Below are 9,210 nucleotides of genomic sequence, written 5' to 3'. Positions count from 1 at the left end.
TGCTGGGAACTCCAGGAATCAGTGGGAGTCCCCAAGGGGCACGCGCACAGCATCTTTGTGACAAAGTCCCACAGCTCTTGTTCAGAAAACGTGGGCAAGCAGGCCCTCTCTTTCCTTCTCTCTTATATCGGACGCCGTCGTCCATCTCGTATTCCTTGGCAGGTACTAGCCTAAAAGCTTCTGGAATCCTCTTCAAGCTCCCTCGGCCTAAGGACAGAGTTTGGGAGGGAGGACGTTTTTAAACCGGTGACTTTTGTTATTTCTGTTGGAGGACACTCAGTCCTTGGTCTCCTTGTGTCTCTCTGGTTTTTCATTAGCCAAAGCGAAGCATTTGGGCATTTGTCCTGTTTGTATGACCCCGCGGAGAGCTCTGGGGTGCCTCCCCAGGTAGAAAAAGTCACTGACCAGTGTCTGAAATCCGAGGACGTCTGGGGCCCGAGGCTGGGCATTTAGATCGACTACAAACAACAGCACATTATACGTAAAGTGATTTGAATAATCTAATTTTTCCTCTAAATTTGAGCATGAATAAAATGTTAATTTCGTCAACAAGTGGAGAAAATGCCACAGTGAATGTGTTCTCAGATGGTATACCTGGTATGCGGAGAAGCCTGTCGAGAGGGGCCGTGAACATAATCATGGTTTATTAGCTGCACCGGCTTTTTCCTTTGTTTCTTTTCATTTAATTCAAAGTGAAACAACTCAGCATGCAAAACTAAAATTAGCTGGAAAAAAAAGGTGTAAGTGAATAAACAGGCAGATCCATTAGAGTCGATGGGTTATCGGATCCCTTGCCACTCCTCAGACAGCGGCCTATTAAAAGTGGTAATGTCCGCTGCTGGCGATGCCCCCGGCAAAGAGAGAAGGCCGAGGCAGGGCCTATTTCACATGCATCAGACACAAGAATTAAATAGACCAATGTTCCCTAAAAGACTGAAGTACATCTCTTTCTGACGTTCATCTCAGGCAAAAATTCATTGATCTCAGTATGTCCCTTGGCAATTATAAAATATTAAATCCAAGTCACACTTTTCTAGTTGGCTTAATTTTTTTCTCTTTTCACAGCTTTCTATTTGATCAATTTTAACAAGTTAGGAATAGCATCTAATAATAAAAAGTGCAGAGTTTAAAAGTTTGTTCTTTTGACATTCTTTCCTTTTTATTTTGTTTTGGATGCGCGTTAACTTTGTGTGACGCGAGATGACTTGAATAGGATGTTAACGGGCAGAAAGAATGTGAGCGAGCCAGAAGGTTCTTTATTGAGGATGATCTTCATTAGGAGGCACCCAATGATAAGGACAGCCTGATTTAAAGTTTTTTTTTTTTTTTTTTTTTAGCACATGCCCAAACCGCCTCCTTATTGTTTTGTACTCATTAATGCTCCTTATTCCAAAATTACCATGTGGTTTGAGCTGGGAGTATCTGGTAGGGCTAGAGGTTTGAGTGTGTTCCACTGAGATTTACAAAAGATGCATATCCCTTTCCCCATTTTTATGCATATGTAATTTTTTAGCGTTTGATGTTTGTTAATTCGGAATATAACATAAATGCTAGCACAGACACACATGATAAAAATGCAGAAATTTGGGAACCCACTTTCCTTTGAATATTAACACGGGAATTATTTTGGGGAAAACACTGCATAATAGTAATTTTCGTTTCGCCTTGCCATAAACTAGGAGAGCATTCTCACAAATTTCTAAATTAATTTTTAAAATATATAGAATCAGTGTGCTCGCTTCGGCAGGACATACACTAAAATATATAGAACCATTTTACGTCAAATCACGAACACTTCTGAAATAAAATCTGTAATGATTTTCGTATGTGAAAAGTCATTCAATAATTGCCCGCCCAGGTACCACATCTTTTTAGTACATGTTTTGTTTACATTCTTTCATTTAACTCTTACCACAAACCCATAGAAGGTCATGGTCTCATCCCCACTTTGCAGATGAGGAGATTCAAGGGGCTCAAGATCATCCAGTAACTTCCCTCTCTGGCTAGCCAGGCCATCCTTTGGGGGTTTTGTACAGCAGGATCAGAAAGAAAGGGAAAGAGAGAGAAAGTCAGGGTCAAGAGGGGGAGAGGCCTGGGAGACAGTATTGGGGGATGCAGGAAAATGCGCCAGGAGAGAAGCCAGAGAGAAAGAAGCAGGAGGAAAGAGACGGATTTCAAAAGCGGTGCTGTGGCCTATGCATCTCCTAGTCACTGTTTGAAAAATGTCAGGACTGAAGTTGGCTGAGTTTGAAATGACAACTGACCTCAAACAACACGGATTTGAACTCCACAGATCCAATCGTGCATGGACATCTCTTTCCAATAAATACAGTACAGTGCTGTAAATATGGTTTTTCTTCCTTACGGTTTTCTTAATAACATTTTCTTTTCTCTAGCTCACCTTATGGTAAGAATATAGCATATAATACAGACAGCAGGGCAGCCCCGGTGGCTCAGCAGTTTAGCGCCGCCTTCGGCCCAGGGTGTGATCCTCGAGACCCAGGATCGAGTCCCACGTCGGGCTCCCTGCATGGAGCCTGCTTCTCCCTCTGCCTGTGCCTCTGCCTCTCTCTCTCTCTCTCTGTGTCTCTCATGAATAAATAAATAAAATCTTTAAAAAAAAATACAGACAGCATATGAAATATGTGTTATATGTTGCTTATGTTATTGTTAAGACATCCAGGCAGTAGCGGACCATTAGTAGCTAAGGTTTGAAAGAGTCAAAAGTTATACCCAGATTTGTGACTGCATCCAGGAGGTCAGCACCCCAATAACTCCCATGTCATTCAAGGGTCAACTCTACATTTCAGTTGGTGGATTGTGTTCCTTTGTCAGAGATGCTGCCCTAAGCCTGCACCACATGGGTGATGGCTTTACAAGCACACGGTTGTTTTGAATGGCAAATTGCTAACAACGTTTCCAAGAGAATTCAGAATAGGAGTGGGGCACAGGGACAAGACAGCTCCAAGCCTGGTGGCATCTGTACTCCAAGTAGGCTTCTTTTTATTTTTTTTTAAGATTTTATTTATTCATTCATGAGAGACACAGAGAGAGAGAGGCAGAGACACATGCAAAGAGAGAAGCAGGCTCCATGCAGAGAGCCTGACGTGGGACCCAGTTCTGAGACTCCAAGATCACACTCAACTGCTGAGCCACCCAGGCATCCCTCCAAGTAGGCTTCTGATGCAGAATTTTTGGGAGTCTCTTTGTGGCTGCCCATATCACTGTCCTCCTATTCCTGTTTTTCCTATGTGCCTTTCCTACACTTCCATCTCTCTCACCATGCCATGATCATGAATCGCATTTTCCTCTCTGAGAGAAGAGACTTGACCGCTTGAGGAGAGGATTAATGATTGAGGGGCCCACAGTACTCTGTGAGCCACGTCTCATAGTGGTCCAAACAACATGGGGGCCAGCTGAGTGTGCAATCGTGGTGGCTCGCCCATCTCTGGGTCTCCCAGAGCGATGCCCCCTCTCTGAGTCTCCATCCCCCTTGAAGGTCTTCCCTCATATGCATGCTGGGGCCTTGTATCGCTCCAGCATCTAGAACCTGGCCAGACATGGAATAAGTGTCTGAGGAGGATCTGTTGAACAGAAGGATGGATGGATGAATGGATGGATAGATGGATGGATGGATGGATGGATACATGGATGGATGGATAGATAGATGTATGAATGGATGGATGGATGGATACATGGATGGATGAATGGATGGATGGATGGATACATGGATGGATGGATGGATGGATGGATGGATGGATGGATGGATGGAAGGACAGTCTGGAGGATGGTTGAGAGGATCTCATAAACTCACATCAGAAACTGAACATTATCCCTACAAGGAGCATCAGCATTGTTGAGAAACCAAAGGTTGCTACACACAAAGAAATGTGACCCAAACTGGGGTTTCTCAGGGTGTGCTCCTTAGACCACCTGGTGCTGATCTGCTGGAGGTAGAGTGGAAACTCTTACCTATATGTCTGCAGCTGAGACCACCTTTCTGCTTTCTGTACCACCTGCTGTTGGCCGGGCTAACACAGACCCAGGATCTAGCCCGGCCTCCTGGGCACGAGGAACCCTCCCTGCCACCAGGACTCTCCCAGTAGCAGACATACTTACTCTGGGATCGGGGTGGACTTTGCGGTTTTGCCCTGCCTCCCACACTGCCCACATTAAACATTCTGGGTCCCAGAAACCTTGTGTGGTTAGAGGCCCAGATCCTATACTATAAGCTTGTCCTATTCCCCCAAAGGAGGGAGCCTAGACCTTCCCTCTGAGATTTCATCCCCTCTGGAAGGGGTTCCTGGAATATAGCAGCTGTTGGTGGGGGTTAACCAAACTGTTTCTTCTTAGGTGGAGCCTCAGTTATGTCATCTGGAAAATGGGAGTAAAAATAACCTCCTTGCCTCACTCGGAGGCTGCTTCACACCTCATCGACGTGAGAGCCCTTTGCAAGTCTCAAAATGTACAAAAGTGAAGCGTCCGTGCACATTCTAACCTTGAATCTTGGAGTGTATTTTGGGTGATTTCCTTCCATTAGTGGAGCTGGGGAAAGGCTCTCTCTCTCCCCAGAGCTGAACCCCTGGGTGCCTTCGGCGGGGAAGCAGTACCTCCCGGAGATGAGTGTGTAGTGAAGTTTTGCACAGGCTTTGTGAGCTGCAGTATCTGCCCACCTCTCTGTTCTCCACTTTCAATGTCTGGGTCTCTTGTTATATTAGGAATGTGACCTGGTTTGTGATCGTTGCACCCATGTACCTGTGAAAGACAGCAGCGGCCAGTGTGGACGGACTGGCTGTTTTGGATGTGGATGCATGCCTGTGTGTGTGTGTGTGTGTGTGTGTGTGTGTGTGTAATGTATATTCGAGGTAGGCAAATGGTTTACACATCCCCCAGTCCATGTTAACATGATGTTCTTTCCTGAACACAACATGTTTCTGAAAATCCCCAAATCCTTCACTCGGAAACCCAACAGGATCGTGATTAAAGTGGTTCTGTTTAAAGAACACTTGGGTGAACTTTATCTCCTTTTAACGATATCCTCATTTTAAAGGTCACGGCATTGAGCTCGCCAGAGCAGTGACCCAAGAATAACCTCTGTCTGCTACCTGCATTTCTGATCCGTGGTCTTAGCATTCGGAAATGCTCCTTCCCTGCGAGTTTCAGCAGCTAAATAAGTTGCAGCCCCTTCAGCTATACTCATAAAAATTTGCTTCCAGACAACAGGGTCTGTTTATTGTGTAATAATCGAAATGGCACTAAATTGCAGTGATTGCCGAACACTTAGGAATTGTGTTAACCTCTTAAGTGCTAAGCGGTTTTCTGTCGTTCTCCCCCGCTCAGATGTTCAGGCGGATGTGTTTCTGTCACTTTGCGTCCCTCGGTCACAGTCACGGGGGAATGAAGTGTCCTCAAGCCTGGTTCCTGTCCAGCCGGCAGGCTGGGCCCTGCTCACACGGTGCTAAGCAGCAGAAGAGCGTCCTGCCCGGGCCTGGGGCAGAGGCGGTAAGCTGTCCCTCCCCGAGTGGGGGGATCCCCCCCCCCCCCCGCCCGAGAGGCTGGATCGGTCGCTCTTGGCTTCACCAGGTCCCACTGTGTCCCCTGGCTTCGGCTGTGCCATTTGTGGGTCTTCTGAGAGTTGCTTTATAGCTTGCCTGGAGAATAGGGTCTTGAAAAAGCAGGGGTGGGGTGGGGTGGGAGGCAGCCAGCCTTCCTGCAGGAGCCGCCACCTCTGAGAAGCTGCTCCTGGCCTGGCTGCGGACCCCGCTGCCCTGCAGGAGGCCGGGCGGCCGTGGCCTTGGCCTTGGCCTCCCTGGGCCCTGGCTGCGCTGCTGCTGCGCGGCGGGCCCGGGAAGGAAGAGTTAACCAGAAATGGAGCGGCGCTGCTCCGGGGCAAGCAGCCTCGCTGCAGAACAGAGCAGCGTTCGTGCAAAGGCAAGTCATTTCCCGAAACACTGCAGACACACGGCCTCGGGCAGCCTAAAACCTTTGGAGACCAAAATGGCTCGCAGGGGTTGGAAGTAATAAGGTGTTTTTCCCTTCTTTCTCCTTCACTGAAATTCTGCGAGGTTGCTCTGCCTTGCTGGGGAACAATGGTGCTGTTTTTGTGTTTTCTATGGGTATTAAGATCCATTACGCTGTGACATTTTTAAGATTGGTTATCCTGTAGTTTGGTGTTAAATTGAAGTTGTTTGTTTTGAATTTAATTCTTTCATTTTTCAAATGGAAAAAGGCAGCTCTGGGGTGCGGTGAGGCTGGCTCACTGGAGTGTGCCTGCACTCCTTCTGGAGCCGGTCTTTTTGCCATACCCGGACCTCGGCAGCATTTGCCATGCAGGAACATGACCTATTTCTCTATTGGAAAGTCTGCGAGAATCCTAGGGGATGACTTCCAGGGCTGGGAACGAGGGGTCTTCTCCATTGTATCTCGAGAGAAACAGGATACGAGCCGGTTTCTAACAGAATGTTCTACATCCAATCTGTTATGCCTAATGCAGCCTGCATATAATTATTACTACTCTCTGTTGACAACAGCAGCAAAATCAGCTTCCATCCCACAAATGACCCAGCAGCAGTGGGCCAGCAGCCTCCGAGATGACATCTGTTAACTCTTTGTCAAATGTCCTCTCGTTGTCCCCTTCTCCGAAACAGCTCTGTGGTTAATTACGACCTGAGCATATGACACAGTCTTTGGAGGGGGAGAGGACGACTTAGGGCGGGGAGAAATCTAGCTCCAAGAGGAAGAAGAAGAAGAAGAAGAAGAAGAAGAAGAAGAAAGGGGAAAAAAAAAAAAAAGCTCTAGCAAATCGTTTTAAAATAAACATTCATCTGTAGCACCAGAATAAGTTGTTGGAATATGTTTTGATTAAGTCCCAAGATTACAGGGTTACTGTATAGCATTGTGTCCAGAGGCCCGGCCCTTGGTGGAAAAAAAGATTCACATCAAATTCTTGTCAAACCATAAAAAAGTTTCCATCAGAGGCACATGGGCAGCCTCGGTGACTGTGAGCCGGGGACCTGGCACACACGGCGGTGCCGCACTGATCGGCTTTGTGAACGGTGAAAGGCCGTTTCATCTTAAAGATTTTATTTATTATTTATTTATTCATGAGAGACACACAGAGAGAGACAGAGAGAGAGAGAATGAGGGAGAGGGAGAGAGGCAGAGACCCAGGCAGAGGGAGAAACAGGCTCCATGCAGGGAGCCCGATGTGGGACTCAATCCCGGTGGGACTCGATCCCGGGTCTCCAGGATCATGCCCTGGGCTGAAGGCGGCACTAAACCGCTGCGCCATCCGGGCTGCCTGGCCCTTTCATCTTAATTGGTCACTGGGACTTGGAAAGGCCAATCTGATAAATCAAAATTTAGGCTCAGCCCCAGCGAAGGAGGTAAAGTGACGTCTAAGACCTGCCGCCTGAGGTCTGTGTGCTGCTGGATTTCCTCCCCGGAGCCCGTGCGTCGTGGCTGCGTGCCAGTGCTGAACCTGGCCTTGAACTTAGGGCTTCCTTGCTTTTTCGCCTCCTGTGAGGTGATCATGCTCAAAGGGGTCGGGTCCTCGGCCTTCTCTTGGGATCCGTATGTGGGTGCGGGGCTGAACACGTGTGGATCTAGCGCTCTGGATCTCTGGGTGCTCTGCTTGCCCGTGGCCCTGGGGTCTTGCTCACAGTCTCCACCGTGATAGCTCACCCGCCGCTCTGCGTAGGGGCCCCCTCAAAGGATTGGCCAGGGAAAGGCTTGAGCCAACCTCCCGACAGAACCGGAGCAGCTCAAGCCTGGCCTGGACAGCAGTCTTTGCAAAACGCAGAGTGGCCTCCCTACCTTTGCTCGTCTGGGAAGGGCCCTAAGGGGAGGCCTCCGTGCCTTGGGACAGGTGGGGGTGTTCCAGGCCCTTCCAGCCTTGAGGAAGCTCCTGAGAGATGCATTCTGGCTCCGGGCTTAACCTCTGTCTAGAGATCGAGAGGAGTGGCTGGTAGCCTGGAAGATTCAAAGCTTTCAACGTTAGACCCAGGGAGCCCTGCCCTGCCTTTGGTGGAGGGGACCCCCAGGAGGGTGCCCGGTCACAGACACAAATGGGGACCACCAGTCACAGCCATGAACAAGAACTGCCCTCCAGGGGCACCTGGGTGGCTCAGCCGTTGAGCATCTGCCTTCGGCTCAGGGCGTGATCCTGGGGTCCTGGGATCGAGTCCTACATCGGGTTCCCGCAGGGAGCCTGCTTCTCCCTCTGCCTGTGTCTCTGCCTCTCTCTCTGTGTCTCTCACGAATAAGTAAATAAAATCTTTAAAAAAGAAACTGTCCTCCAGTCTGTGGACAGTAAATGCAAACCCAGTTCATGCTGACATTCCGAGCTATCACTTCCATTTCTCTTGCTGTTTCTGATAGAGACACTTCTGTACATTTCCAAAACCCTATAATGGGCCCCAATCCCTTCTTTCCAGCAGCACCCTTTGAGATGCCACCCCAGATGGGTTCCGCTGGCCCTTCCCCGCCACCGAGGGGTCAACTCTTGGAAGCCTCAAGGGCAAGAGGGGTCCCCGAGGGTCGCAGACCTGAGCTGCTTACGTGAACGCTCGCTCCAGCACTGACTCAGACATCGGTTTCTTCATCTGATAAAGTGCCTTTGCTCGGAAGCCAGGCCGAGACCAAGAGGACGGCGAGTTTCACTGTAGACGGAGCCACCCTGGAGGTGACAAGCATGGGGAAGGACGATCACCTCCTTGAGAATTAATTCACCAAGAACTGTGACGCGTAAGCCACCACGAAGGCGCGTGCGTGGTCTTGACTCAGAGTGAGACATTCAGCTGTGCCCTTCGGTGCTGCGCCTCCAATCCCGGTCGTGAATAAACATCTGTAGGAGATTGGTTTTATTTTCTGAGTTTTGGCAATCGGTTCCTCCAAATAATATAATTACGTTCAAAATAAGTTATGGGACGGGAGCAGAGTTTGTGGAGAGTATTGAAACGAGCGCGCTGGCTTTGTTCCCTGCTGGCTCTCGGCCAGCGAGGTGGGGCTGCAAGACCAGTTTCCAAAACCACACCGACCACGCCGACCACGCCGACCACGCCGATCACGCGCACCAGACGTGCAGGCCAGATCGTCTGTGGTCTCGTGCCCCATTGCGGAGCCCTGGGCCTGGCTTCTCGCCGGTTTGGGTCCTGCAGGCAGCACCTCCCCCATGTGATTGGATGAACTCCCTCTTGTCACCTCCGCTTG

At 49.2% G+C, this 9,210-nt stretch overlaps 1 long non-coding RNA gene across 1 annotated transcript; it reads left to right on the top strand.

The window, feature by feature from the left end:
• Nucleotides 1-4,917: 4,917 nt before the first annotated feature.
• On the top strand, nt 4,918-8,872 carry LOC140594795 (uncharacterized). Its single transcript, XR_011996117.1, has 2 exons — nt 4,918-5,502; nt 8,439-8,872. It is a non-coding gene; the product is annotated as an uncharacterized lncRNA (long non-coding RNA).
• The last annotated feature ends 338 nt before the right edge of the window (nt 8,873-9,210 follow it).

This window comes from Vulpes vulpes, chromosome 1, assembly GCF_048418805.1.
Source record: "Vulpes vulpes isolate BD-2025 chromosome 1, VulVul3, whole genome shotgun sequence".
Classification (NCBI taxonomy): domain Eukaryota; kingdom Metazoa; phylum Chordata; class Mammalia; order Carnivora; family Canidae; genus Vulpes; species Vulpes vulpes.
The sequence above is the reverse complement of the archived record's forward strand: the minus strand, read 5'-3'. Positions and strand labels throughout refer to the sequence as shown.